Genomic DNA, 14,000 nt, shown 5'->3' on the forward strand with positions numbered 1-14,000 from the left:
CCAGTATGGAGGTTCCCTAAAAAACTAAATCTAGAACTACCATATGATCCAGCAAGCCCACTCCAGGGTGTATATCTGGAGAAAACCAGAATTTGAAAAGACACATGTACCCCAATGTTCATTGCAGCACTATTTACAATAACCAAGACACAGAAGCAACCTAAAGGCCTATCATCAGAGAAATGTATAAAGATGTGGTACATATATACAATGGAATATTACTCAGCCATAAAAAAGAATGAAACAATGCCATCTGCAGCAACATGGATGGACCTAGAGATGACCATACTGAATGAAGTCAGACAGAGAAAGACAAATATCACATAATATCACATATATGGAATCTAATAAAAATGATACAAATGAATTTATTTATTTATTTATTTATTTATTTATTTATTTATTTATTTTTGTCTTTTTGCCTTTTCTAGGGCCACTCCCGTGGCATATGGAGGTTCCCAGGCATACCGCAGGGAAATCTACTCAATATTCTGTAATCACCTATATGGGAAAGACTCTGAAAAAAGAATGGATATATGTATATATATGTATATGCATAATTGAATCACTTTGCTGTACACCTGAAACTAAAACAACATTGTAAGTCAACCTTACTCCAATAAAAAACTTTTCTAAAGTCTAAAAAAAAAATCCCCCCCAAAACCCAAACTGAACTGCCCCCTCAAAGCCAGGGTACAGTCTGCCTTGAATTCCTATAACTCTCTGTATCTGCACATAACATTTCCCCTGATTGTTTAATCATCTCCTTATCTGCCTCTCCAGGGGAAGTTTCCTGTCTATACTGTGCTGGGCCCAGGGCCTGGACCCAGTCATATTTGCTGCTAAAGGCAGAGGCCAACCAGATTTAATGGGGTGGGTGGGATTTTAAAAAAATTATTTTGAAAGAAATTATTTTTCTGCAGTTCCCACCATGGTGCAGTGGGACTGGCAGCATCTCTGCAGTGCCAGGAAGGAGGTTTGATCCCCAGCCCGGCACAGTGGGTTAGAGTATCTGGCATTGCCACAGCTGTGGCATACGTCGCAATGGTGGCTCAGATCTGATGCCACAGGGTGGCGAAAAAAAAAAAACCCCAACAAAAGAAAATAATAACAAAAAAATAAAATATTTTTCTATGTTGAGAATAGCCTAAGGAGTGGTTATATGTGGGAAGGGGCATAAGGGGACCGACCCTCTGGGACCAGGGTGATTTTCTGTCTCTTGCTCTGGGTGGAGGTTTCCTGGGGATTCACAGAGGCAGAGATCCATCAAGCAGTACAACCCTGAAGAGTTGTGCATCTTAAGTGTGTAAATCATAGCTTTTATCATCAATAAAAGGAAGTTACCTTAATACTACAGTGTAATTCATACGAGGTATAAATACTCCTATGGGCTGAACAATTCATGCCGGATATAACAAGAGAACTCGGGAACAACCAAAGGCATAAATCTTCCTTATGCAGCTAATTATTTCCCAAAGGTCCAGAACTAAAAACATGGTGAAGGAATTCTTAACGTTTTGTTCTGGAAATGTGACTGTTTTAGAGCGGTGATGCCTTCCTTAAATTTGAAGCCCTGAAATATTTTTAAGGAAGGAAATGTCATCAAAGCCATTCGCTACAAACCGCATATATTATTTAAAAACCCCATTTCCAAATTGCGTTAATGAAGTAGAGTTCTATTTCAATGTTTGAGGAATCTTAAACTGTGGTAATGGCAAGAGCTGCTCTGGGGGGCCCACACTGTGCTTGCTAGCACCACTTCCTTCTTTCTGAATTGCAGGGCCGGGACACAGGGAGAACCTACCACTGCCCTAAGGAAAAGGAGAGTGTTCTCCTGACTTTGAGGCAAGACCTTTTCCCAAGCACATCAGGAAAGGTAGAATTGTCTAGTTGTCTGTCTCAGACTACAACTCAGAATGTGAACGTCCAAGGTTCATTTCTGACCAGTAGGCAGAAACACTGGGGACTTGGGTATCTGTTTTCTGGAAGTTATTTTGATGAGAAAGTCCCTCTGCTTTCCTGGCCTTCCTAATAGTCCCACTGGCTCTGGATCAGGTAAAGGTCAGTTTTGAGACACAGCAATTAAGACATTCTTCAGGAGGGTGACAAACACCCAAGGGACACGCTATGCATCCAAACTAATGAGATCTAGTGACACTAACCACTAACAGGGCACTTTCTCTTCTTCCAATGAAAGCCTTCAGCCCACTTGGGTGATTTTTCTGCAGAAGGCTTCTTCTGCCTCTATTCTTGGTGCTATTTTAGGAAAGTTTTATTTTCCTTATGTCTCCCTTTGCTACTGATGTTTTCACTCAAAAATCAAAGAAGAGAAAAATTTTAAACTCATGATTATCTAATTTAGTAAAAATATTACTTTAGCATCATCATCGTTATTTCCAAGTGAGGGGGAAATTTCTTTTTTCATTTATAAAACTTTTTCAGTACCTGAACTAGAAAAACAGAAGGCATCCCAGCCCTCCGGGTCTGACTGTGCCCCTTTTCCTGACGGGAAAACGGAGGTGGCTAACTGGCAATGGAGGGATGACTGAACGCCCCTGAGGATGTACTTATTCTTAATTTGAGTCAGTCTGTCGCATTTTCATATTACCCATGAAAAGGAAATAATCTGATGAAGTTGGCATTATACGGGGGGGGGTGCTAGTATGGACGATGGTCAGCGACGATGATGGTGATGATGGTGGTGGTGGTGATGGTGACGCCAGCCTGCTCCTCTCCTGTTCCTTCATCACTCCCTGATATCGCTGCCTCCTGCGTCCTCGCCTGGCCTCTGCCCGGAGAAACACAGCCGACAGGATTTGCACTCAAGTCGCATGTCCGCGGGCGCAAGGCTGCGGCGCTCAGCGAACTAGTACCGAATCCCGGTCCCCTAGAGCGGGGTCTTGGCGACCCCTGTACGCGCCCCGCACACCCACCCCGTGCCATCTCCAGGTCCCCTGCCCCTCTCGGCGCTCCTCCCGGCCGTAGCCCCTCCAAGCCCCCCGCGGCTCCCGGGTAGCGCACAGCCGGAGCTCCGGACGCCTGAGCTGGCCCGCGTCCCCCGCAGACAGCGCCCGCGACCCCGGCCCGCTCCCCGCCGAGCCCCGCGGCTCGGCCACCGGTCACTTACGCCTGCGCTGGGCCCGCCGCCCGGCGGCCCCGAGACAAAGGCTGCGCGGTCGCTGCGCCGCGGGCTGCTCCTCTAGCCGCGGCAGCCGAGGACCGGAGGAGGATGGGGCGGAGGAGACGGGGGAGGGGGATGGGGCCGTGGGGGAGGGACCGCCGCGCCACCGCCACCCAGCTGGGGCGCCCGGGACCCAAGCCCTCCTCCTGGGCCCGCCGCCCTCCCGGGTTCGCGGCCAAAAACCGTCCCCTAGGGACTAGGGCACCGCCCCTCGGGGGCGGGGTGAGAGGAAGAGGAAGGGATGCGGGGAGACGGAGAAACTGTATGTGTGTGCCTGTGCGTGCGTGTGCGCGCGCGCCCGCGTGTTCCTTCCTAATCACGATCCACACCCACCCCCGCGTCCCCCGAGCAAGCTTCGGAAAATGCCAGACTCTGCCTCACCTGGGCAACCCTGAGGCGCTCCCACCCACCTCCTTCTATCCGGGTGTCTGTGTGTGTGTGTGTGTGTTCCCGGTCCTACCATTTCTTGAGGAGCAAAGCTGAGGCCTGGGAGGCTAAGTGCGCGAAGCCGCGGGGCGGGTGAGAAGAAGCGCCAACCCTTTAATAGTTGGCCCCACCTCTTACCTGCTTTCCTCCCAAAGCCTGGCACCCACCCCAAGGGCAATGTCGGGGTGGGGACTGCTCACCCTGGCTCTCTCTAGGATGGGTAACACTTCTGCTTGGCTCCGTGATTTGCATCTTGTGAAGAACAGTAGCTTTGATTTATTTTTATTTTAGAAACTTTATTATGGCATTTTAAAAATTCAAAGTAGAGAAAATAGCATTACGAACTCACAAGTGCTGGGCTCCAGCCTGAAAGAGTGTCAACATTTTCTCTTCTCTTCTTTTGTCTGTTCCAGTCACCCCAGCCCAAAGGCTAAGGACTTTTATTTTATTATTTATTTATTTTGCTTTTTAGGGCCACACCTGCGGCATATGGAGGTTCCCAGGCTAGGGGTCCAGTTGGAGCTATAGCTGCTGGAGTACCCCACAGCCACATCAATGCCAGATCTGAGCAGAGTCTGTGATCTACACCACAGCTCATGGCCAGGGATCAAACCCACAACCTCATGGTTCCCAGTCGGGTTCGTTTCCGCTGTACCACGACAGGAACTCCAGGCTAAGGACTTACATAAAGTTTTTCTTTTTTCTCATTTTTTTTGTCTTTTTAGGGCCGCATCCTTGGCACATGGAGGTTCTCTGGCAAGGGGTCTAATCAGAGCTGTAGCTGCCGGCCTACACGACAGCCACAGCAATGCCAGATCTGAGCCGAGTCTGCGACCTACACCACAGCTCACTGCAACACTGGATCCTTAACCCACTGATCGAGGCCAGGGATTGAACCTGCCACCTCATGGTTCCTTATAGGATTCGTTTCTGCTATGCCATGACAGGAACTCCAGGCTAAGGACTTTTACAAACATGACCACAGTGTCATGATCCTATGTTACAAAACTAAGAATAATTTCTTAATATCCCCCAACTATGATGTATTAGCTGCTGATGGCTGTGACTTGCCAGGTCTGTGTGTAGTGCTTTACTGTGTGGCTGAGCCTTGGCTGTAGAAGCTTCTGCTAACTCCGGCGATAGACAGGAGGAGAGCTGGTTGGTACTGGCCTGTGCAGCTGATGGAGCAAGCATTAAAGATCACTGTTCCCTCCTATCCCCAACCCTGTCCCTAAGGTCCAGGCACTCCTTTCTGGGCCAAACGCCTTGAAAATTTTGATCAAAGACCATCCTACTGGAAAAAAAATGTACACGCAGAGTTTTGATTTAAATTCCAGGCTTTTCAATCCCATTCTCAGTCTGCCTGGACCCAGGGGCAGGTTGCCAAGCACAGAGCTGAGCTGAGGCATCCCTGGCAGCCACCTGGAGTCCCCCAGAATGGGGACTGAGGATTCTGGGGGAGCTGAGTCCTCCTCTTGTTTGCAGGCAGTTCTGAGGCCCCAGGACCTCAGAAGAGTCAGGCTAGATGTGGGAACTTTGTCCCCGGGGAGAAGTCTCAGTATTTAAGTCTCCTGCAAGTCTGGGATGGAAATGGATACTCAGCTTTCTGGGAAGAAGAGACCCGAGCTGTGCCAAGGGCATCTGGACACACAGCTTCTCTAAAGTTCCCCACGGTGGAGGTGGAGCCACGGCCTGCTCTTTGGTACCTGGCTTAGGGAGTGTGTGGAGAGGTGGCAAAACAGGAAGTGGGCTCTGGCTCAGACTGCCTGGCTTAGAATCCTCTGAGTCTTGCTCGCCCTCTGACCTCGGGCCACCTGACATCCCTGTGTCAGGAAAAGACCAGGTTGTCATCCGATGCGTCCACTTGGGCTGCCAGGGTACAAGTATGCATGGACAGTGCCTGGCACAGGAAGGATGGCGAGGCGCCTGGAACATCCTCATGGTCTGTACCCTCTGAGTGGGAGAACCACCCTGGTTCAAACCCAGAAGGACCACGGCTCCAAACGTTTCAAGCCGAGAGAAAGGGCCCATGACTGCTTCTGCGGCAGGAGTGCACCTCTCTGATAGAGGCCGAGGGCAGGGTGCAGATGCTTGCCGGCTGGCTGCAGTGGAGTTTCTGAGCCCTCCACACAGGTGCTTAGGTGGGTGCCCACACTAACACGGCTCCAGGAAGTGATCTTTGAGATGCTGAAAGGACACGTTCATTCTTTACCACCCACTCCAGCCAAACTGGCTGCAGTGAATGGGCCATGACATACCTCTCCTCTATCAGCACACTTTACCTCCTCTCTGAGGTGGGCCCTGACAGCCTTTGGCAGAGGGCAGTGACCCCAGTCTGAGCCCCCGGGCATGGGCCTGCATTAGTGACCAGAGCTGTGGCCCATTTAGCCTATGAATGTGCAGGGAGCTGGGGCAGTAACCACAGTCAGAGTCCCCAAGCATCCCGTCCATCGCCTACCTGGCACTGGAAAAAGGAGTACTTCCTACGACGTACCCACAGAGAACATGCCAGTACCCCCAAGTGGCACCGAGGCAGGGCAGGGCTGGAGGGGGCCCAGAAGTACCCCTGGGCAGGCGCAGTCCCCACTCTCCCTGACTCCACCTCCCCCATCCCGACCCCACCTCCCCCATCCTGACCCCATCTCCCCCATCATGACTCCGCCTCTGGGGTGCTCTGCATACTCCTCCCTGAGATGGGAAGCAGAGTCACCTTCCCTGCGTGGTGCTGGGCTCCCGTGACCCTTCTCTAAAGAGCATCCCCCTCCCTCCTTTCCCTGTACCATCCCCTTTCTCTCCTACTCCTCTCCCCTCGCTCACAACTCTCTGCTTTCCTTTCCTATCTCACAAGACCAATTAGATTAGATGGTTTGAGGTACTTTGCTAGGATCACTAGGAATGACATAGGTGACCAAAATCAAGACTGAGGCTTCTGCAGAAGGAGATGGATAAGTGAAAACCAGTGTCCAGTTCTACTCGGGGGGAGCTGCCCAACTGTGGGTCTTCAGAGAGAATGGGGGTGCTTTGGGGCTATTGGGACCTTGCGGGTCTTCTAGGGAATACATTTACAGTCTGACACTCTGGGCTGGCTCTAAGAAAGAGCTATTAAAATGACGAAGAGCTTTAGTCATGGTAAAGAGCTTGGTGTAGCTAAATGGAAGACCATATAAATGGGAAAGAACAGATCTCAGTGATGAATGGATTCTGGGGGCCTTAACCATAAGGATCAATTTGCAGAAGATGAATAGAGGGGAGGTGTCTCTTATGGGGCGGAGGGCGGGCGGCTGTTGAGAAGTGCTGTACTTCTTGACACTGAAGATAAGCTTAGATAAAAGACAGTCCAATTGGAGAGAAAAATACTGGAAAATAAGCCTAATGCTAGCAACCAAATGAAGGCGGTAAATATATGTGTGGTTCCAGCCCACTAAGTGTTATAGAGACTTCAGATCATCATAAGGAATAGTAGATGATTACCGCAAAGCACTCAGTGCGTCCCAAGGAATTGGAGCTGCTCACTCTCCCAAGTCAAGGGCAATCAGTTGTCCCCATAAGGAGGCTTTCATACCCTAGTTGGAAACTAAGAAAACTGAGAAGATCAAACAGGGAGAGGTGTGGTCTGTCTTCAAGTCTGGATGAGCATGGGGCTGCTCTGGCAGAGAGAGAATGGTGGAGGGTCCACCTGCGATCTTCTGCGACTGGCTTGTAAAAGGCATGTAGCTTCTATCGAGGTGGTTTGGAACCTCACTCTCCAGTGCTCCCACCTGGAACCCAGCCACCACGTGGGAGAGGTCCCGCCCCGGGTCAGCAGTCCCAGCCTTCGTGCCCCTCAGCCCAGGCACCAGACATGTGAGTAAAGGTGCTGTCCTCAAGCTGTCCATCCCTGAGCTCAAGTGTCATGGCCAAGAGGTGAGGCGTCCCCCCTCCTGACCCAAAGAGTTGGAACATAATAAAATGGCTGCTTAGTGACATGAAATGTGGGTAGTCATGTAGCGGGGATAAAAGGAACATCAGACAATACACCAGATGCACTGAGGCGTATTTGCCTTCGAAAAGCTCATAGTCGGAATTCCCGTAGTGGCTCAGCGGAAACGAATCTAACTAGCCTCCATGAGCACGTGGGTTCGATCCCTGGTCTCGATCAGTGGGTTAAGGATCCAGTGTTGCCATGAGCTGTGGTGTAGGTTGCAGATGCGGCTCAGATCCCATGCTGCTGTGGCTATGGTGTAGGCCAGTGGCTACAGCTCCAATTAGACTTCCTAGCCTGGGTACCTCCATATGCCAGGGGTGCAGCTCAAAAGAAAAAAAGACAAAAAAAAAAAAAAAAAAAAAGGAAATAAAAAAGAAAAAGAAAAAAAATAAAGCTCAGAGCATTCGCAGGGATGGGGGTTTAAGCTGAGCATGAAGGCTGGAGGCTCACTCAGTTCCAAGCTGGGACCCTCCCCAACCCCAGCTGTGGGGCTCCTCTATAGAACAAAGACAGCCCTGGATCCTGGCCACACACCAGGTGACCTCTGTGTCAAGGAGAACGGGCTCTGGCTCTAGGATGGATTTGATTAATAGGCTCTAGGGTTTTCGGCTGGGTTCACGACAACTTCCTTTAAATCAAGGTTTTACAATCCCTTTTGGGGACAAACACATTTCCCAACATGACCCAAAACACACAAGCATCTTCCTCTATAAAATCACATAACATTTGTCATGAAACGATGCTGGCCCTGACTCCATGCAATGCACTCTGATATTTTTCTATTCTGTTCTGTTTAATTTTGCAAAATCGACTAAATTGATTTCATAACTTGCTAACCGGGTTGAAATTTACCACTTGAAAAGCAGTGTCTTAAATAATCATTTTTCTATGGTCTCCTTGTTACATGGTTTTGCCGCTTTGTCCTTTGCTCATCTAAGGCATTCTCCACCTTCTGCAGGTGGCCTCCATGACACCCAGCTTCTGCCTCCCCATCCTGATGGCTGATCCTGAGTCTTGAGTTCTGCAAGCCCTGGCTCCTTGCTGGTGTGTGGCAGGTGTAGGCAAGGATTTTTGAATTGGTCTTAGAACAGGGATACTGATTTTCTTTTCCTGCTCGTGTTTGATGTGTGCTAACTCCTTGTCAGTTCTCGGGTGATTTATAATTTGATGTCATTATTGATGATGATGCAATGTGTGTCAGGGAGATTCAGCAAGCAACCCTTTCTGGGGTGTTCCTTAAACCAACATGCACGCAGTTCGTGATCTTCACCCCAGTCATGATGCCAGAAAGCTGTTTTCACTTTATATCCACAGGACGCTGAAAATCAAATTCCAGAAAGTGCCTCGCAATTAAAAACTGACACTGCCTGTTGCTGGAGACCAGCTCTGCAACTGCTTTTTGTCACTGCCCGTTAGAGATGATAACCCTAGCGAGTGTTCTGTTACTGTCTCCTTTGCCCATCTCACTGTCCTGTCACAGGACACAAGCAAGCATCTGCTAAGGTAAGTCAGCGGGGAATATTTTTCTATCTTGTTTTGTTTTGTTCTGTTCTGCGGAGCCTAAGGACAGACAATAAAACAAGCAAGTGGAAATCTCAGTGCAACGTAACTTAGAGCTACTGACCCTTCAGAGGAATTCGCGTTTAGCCCACAGGGCAGAACATTTTTGTCCACTGTGGGGGCTGCGGTAGCAGCCCCACGGAAGAGCACTTGCATAGGTGGCACACCATCGTTCCACTTTCCCTGCAGATGAAGGAAATTACCTCCTCTTCAAGGGGCGGCGTGTGATGGAGTAGAAGGAGGCTGGGCTCTGGTGTTTCATAGATGGAGGTGTTGAATTGCAGCTCTGACTTTCGTTACCCAAGCAACCGGAACCCAGATTAATAGGCTCCGTTCCCTTATGTGTAAAAAGGGCATGATAATAGACCGCTCAGGTCACGGCGTTAGAGAAAGGTCCGTGCAACACCACAAGGTCAGAAGCCACTCCTTGTTCATGTGGGGGACGTATGCCTTGTGCCATGGTGGCCTGCCTTCCAGACCAACACTGAGGAGGCTGAGGACGGATGGCTGAACAAAAAGCAGCTCCTGCAGGCTGGCCAGTGATGCCTCAGCCCAGCTAGAAAGTCACCAGAGACTGAAGAACAGGCCTGATGAATCGATTTTTTTAAAATGGCTTTATTCAAAGAAATAACTACCCCAAGAGTCTGTTTCATGGCAGACAGGCAGATGGACCCATAAAGACATCTATGTCAGACTCCCTAACCTGTGAATGTCATGTTCAAGGGCAAAATGGACTCTGAAGAGGTGAGTAGGGTAAGGGTCTCTGTGATGGGAGGTTTTTATCCTGGATGATCCAAGCAGGCCTCATGTAGCCACAAGGGTCCTTACAGAAGCGAGACTGGAAGGGCAAAGTCCCAGAAAGAGATGTGAAGACAGACAGAGCAGTCAGACAATACAGAGTGACTTAAAGGGAAGTATTCTGAAAACTAAAAGACAACCTACCTGCAAATGATACAACTGACAAGGGCTTGGTTTCCAAAATATACAAACAGCTCCCATAACTCAATCATAAAAAGCCAAATAACCCAATCAAAAAATGGGCAGAAGACCTCAATAGATATTTCTGCAAAGAAGACATACAGATGGCCAACAGGCACATGAAAAGATGCTCAACATCACTATTACAGAAATGCAAATCAAATCTACCCTGAGGAATCACCTGACACTAGCCAGACTGGCCATCATCAAAAAGTTTACAAATAATATATGCTAGAGAAGGTGTGGAGAAAAGGGAACCTTCCTACACTGTTGGTAGGAATGTAAACTGGTGCAGCTATTATGCAGAACAGTATGGAGCTTCCTCAAAACATTAAAAATGGAACTACCATAAGATCCAGCAATCCCACTCCTGAATATATATCAGGACAAAACTAAATCAAAAAGATACATGCACCCCTATGTTCATTGCAACACTATTCACAATAGCCAAGACATAGAAACAACCTAAATCCATCAATGGATGAATGAATGGATGAAGAAAATGTGGTACTATACACAATAGAATATTACTCGGCCATAAAAAAGAATGAAGTAAAGCCATTTGTAGTAACATCTCTAGGATGGACCTAGAGAAGATCATACTGACTGAAGTATATCAGAGAAAGATAAATATCCTATGGCATCACTTACATGTGGAATCTGAAATATGACACAACTGAACTTATCTGTGAAACAGAAACAAAGTCACAGACATAAAGAACAGACTTGTGGTTGCCAAGGAGGGGGTGGGGAAGGGAAGGAGTGGGAGTTTGGGAGTAGCAGATGCACACTATGATATTTAGGATGGATAAAAACAAGGACCTACCGTACAGCACAGGGAACTATATTCACTATCCTGTGATAAACCACAATGAGAAAGAAAATGAAAAAGAACATATATATAACTGAAGCACTTTATAGTTTAAATACAACACTGTGAATTTACTATACTTCCATAAAAATCATAAACAAATGTGGGCAGTGTGGTGTGTGTTAGTGAGAAGGTAAAATTGATGCAAAGGGAAAAGCACAGGAGGGAGAACTGGGGTGTCTCCTCCCAGGAGAAGGAAAACTTGGATTTTCGCAGGTCAGGAGGTAATTATGACGGTGGATTCCTCATCATGGGATGAACGCCTTATAGAGACAGGCGAGCTTGCTTCTCTCTCTGTGCTTGTCTCTCTGTCTGTCTCTCCCCACCACGTGAGGACACAGCTGTCTGTAAGGCAGTGGATCTGCAGACACCTTGATCTAAGACCTCCAGCCTCCAGACGGTAAAAAATAAATTTGTTGGGAGTTCCTGTTGTGGCTCAGTGGTTAACAGACCCAACGAGTATCCATGAGGGTTTGACCCTTGGCCTCACTCAGTGGGTTAAGGAGCCAGTGTTGCTGTGAGCTGTGGTGTAGGTCACAGATGGGGCTTGGATCCTGCATTGCTCTGGATGTGGTATAAGCTGACAGTTGCAACTCCAATTCGACCCCTAGCCTGGGAACTTCCATAGCCTCGGATGCACTCCTAAAAAGCCAAAAAAAAAAAAAAAAAAAAAAAAAAAAAGAAAGAGGAAGAAATATGTGTTGATTAAGTTGCTCAGTCATTGGTGTTTCTATTATAGCAGCCGAAAGGGACTCAGGGTCTGAGACTGCTGTGAGAGCCACCTGGCCGAGGCTGCCATTGGAGGGTGGCCCTCCTTTGCGGCTGAGTGGGAAGGCCCAGCCCTGGGGCTCCCAGCAGTTTAGCTGAGGCTGTGGGGCTAACCCCTCTCTGCCCATCCATTTCTCCCCTCAAGGTGCTGATCCCTGAGGCGTCAGCCTGAGTTGCCATGACAATGGGCCACTGCAGGTAAACAGAACAGCAGAAGTACGTTTTCAGGGTCCTGAAGCTGCAAGGCCAAGATCCAGGTTCAGCAGGGCCGGTTTCCTTCCGGGCATCTCTCCTTGGCTCGCAGGTGCCCACCCCCATGCCTGTCCTCCTCTGAGTCTCCCCTCTTCTGACAAGGATACTGAGTCCTACTGGGTTAGGTCTCACCTAGCAGCCTCGTCTTCGCCTGATCACATCTTCACAGTCCCCATCTGTAAATGCAGTCACATCCTCGGGGACTGGGAGTTAGGGGTAAAACCTATGAATTTGGGGGTCACACAGTTCAGCCCATAAAAATCTCCATTGAACATCTTGCACCCCGATCTCCATTGCAGCATCTGCATCTGGAAGATCCGGCCTGGGACACCAAGCCAAGCCATTAAGCCTTGGTTCCCGGTGCTGAGAGGCTGAGCCCCAGGGGGTCTCACATGCGTTTCCTTTGGTCGCCACCCTTGTAATGCCCCAGCCACACTCCCACACACGCCCTTTTACTTTCAGTGTAAAAGTCACGTCCTTCTGGGGCAAATGACCCACCCCAGGCGAAGCCTTATCATCTTCAGCTCAACACGAATGTATTCGTACAGACGTATGAAGTACTTAGTGCCTCTTCCCTCCCACCACCGCCACCTTAGCTAAATACATTGTCGTTCTTTGCCTGGGTTTTTGCAACAGCGACTTAAATAGCCCCACGGTCTCCTATCTCTTTCATGTTTAATTCATTTCCTGTGGGCACAGTGTTTGTATGATATTAGCTGAGTTTTTTCCTTTCTTGCAAGTGATGCAGGCTCCCCTTCCATTGAGTCACGGGCATCAGAGCTTGAGAAGGAGGCTGAACAAACCTAGACAAGGGACCTCTGCTCAGATATGCATGACAAATGAGATATTTCAAGTCCATGGCAGGCATTTATCTGTATAAACTGGCTGGAGTGAGAAAGAAAAGCATTTTTTTAAAAAATTTCATTCTATGTCTCAAAATTATTCCCTTGTACATCAAGAGGCAGGCTGAGAATCTGGAACCCAGGGTTTGCTGAGAACAGAGTAGTATCGATGGGTCTCACTGAGGAGAACGTGTGGAACCCTCCTGGGTTGGGGGGTGGCCTGCTGGAGAGGGGGCAGGTGGATTCAGGTGGGGGGGGGCCCTCTGGTTAAACCACACCACCCACCTGAACTTGTACCCAGAGGGAGGGCTATTTCTCCATCCGTGGGGCGCAGCCCCATAGCCGGCTGGACTCTGCATCCCCTTCATGGCACATGAGGGAGGTGAGGGCTGAGAGAACAAAGGCTTGGAAGAGCCCCGGTCAAGGTCAGCGGGGGAGGCTGAGTCAGGCTGTGGACCTGGGTGGTGGCTGCCAGCCTGATGCCCAGAGTACAGAGTGGAGAGGCCCGCCTCTGTGACTAGGGCCACCCAAGGCCAGAGGAGTGAGAAGCTGGCCTGGGGGAAGTGCGATAACCCAGGCCCCTCCTCCCGGCCGTGGGGAGGGGACGAACTTCTGCAGCACCCAGAACTTCTCTCTCAAGGAGGAGGGATAAGGGGGTGCCCCAGGAGGAGAGAAGCTGCTGGAAGGGCATCCACACTTGGGCAGGTGCTCCTGCTCTGCCACTGACTGCGGGGGAGCAGAAGATGAGGAACAGGGTCCGCTGGGGAAAATGCTCTCCCTCTCTGCTTCCCCCTTCCTTCTCCCTGTGTCTCTCTCTCCCTCTTCCTTCCTTTTCCTCCTTGTCTTTGTCCCCCACCCCCCTGCAATAAGTTTCATTTGTGCAACTTGTCCCCTCTCTGATACACATCTGGTGATGTCACCTGCCTTCCAAAACTCTCCAGTTCTCTGCTGGTGATAAAACCCCGGCACAAACCTGTGCCGCAGAGGAAGTTCTGAAGTTTCTAGAACAGGAGGCGTGCTGGGGAGAAGGAAGCTGGGTAAGACCATGGTGTGTTAACCACCAGGACCAGGGTCCCAACACAGTTGCGGGGGTCAGGGATAGAGAGACGACCCGGAGCCACTTCTCACAGTTTGCACGGGTGTCTGTTTTATCTGATG

The 14,000-nt window shown here is 49.4% G+C and overlaps 1 protein-coding gene across 9 annotated transcripts in view; it reads right to left on the minus strand.

Moving 5' to 3' along the window:
• GPR45 (G protein-coupled receptor 45) overlaps positions 1 to 14,000 on the minus strand; it is a 95,441-nt gene that overhangs the window by 59,675 nt on the left and 21,766 nt on the right. For 6 of the 9 annotated variants that reach the window (XM_085018492.1, XM_085018497.1, XM_085018490.1 and 3 more), the window contains exon 1: positions 3,128 to 3,369. The exons of 2 other annotated variants lie outside the window; for them this stretch is intronic. The gene's annotated coding sequence lies outside the window, so the exon portion shown is untranslated. Of the gene's footprint in view, positions 1 to 367; positions 2,789 to 3,127; positions 3,370 to 14,000 lie in introns of those variants that run through there. One more of the 9 variants, XR_014841281.1, reaches the window with a different exon arrangement.

Source organism: Sus scrofa, chromosome 3, assembly GCF_054392235.1.
Source record: "Sus scrofa isolate SSC_HxYL_T2T_F1_AM1 chromosome 3, Sscrofa_HxYL_maternal_Yorkshire_Landrace_v2.0, whole genome shotgun sequence".
Taxonomy (NCBI): Eukaryota; Metazoa; Chordata; class Mammalia; order Artiodactyla; family Suidae; genus Sus; species Sus scrofa.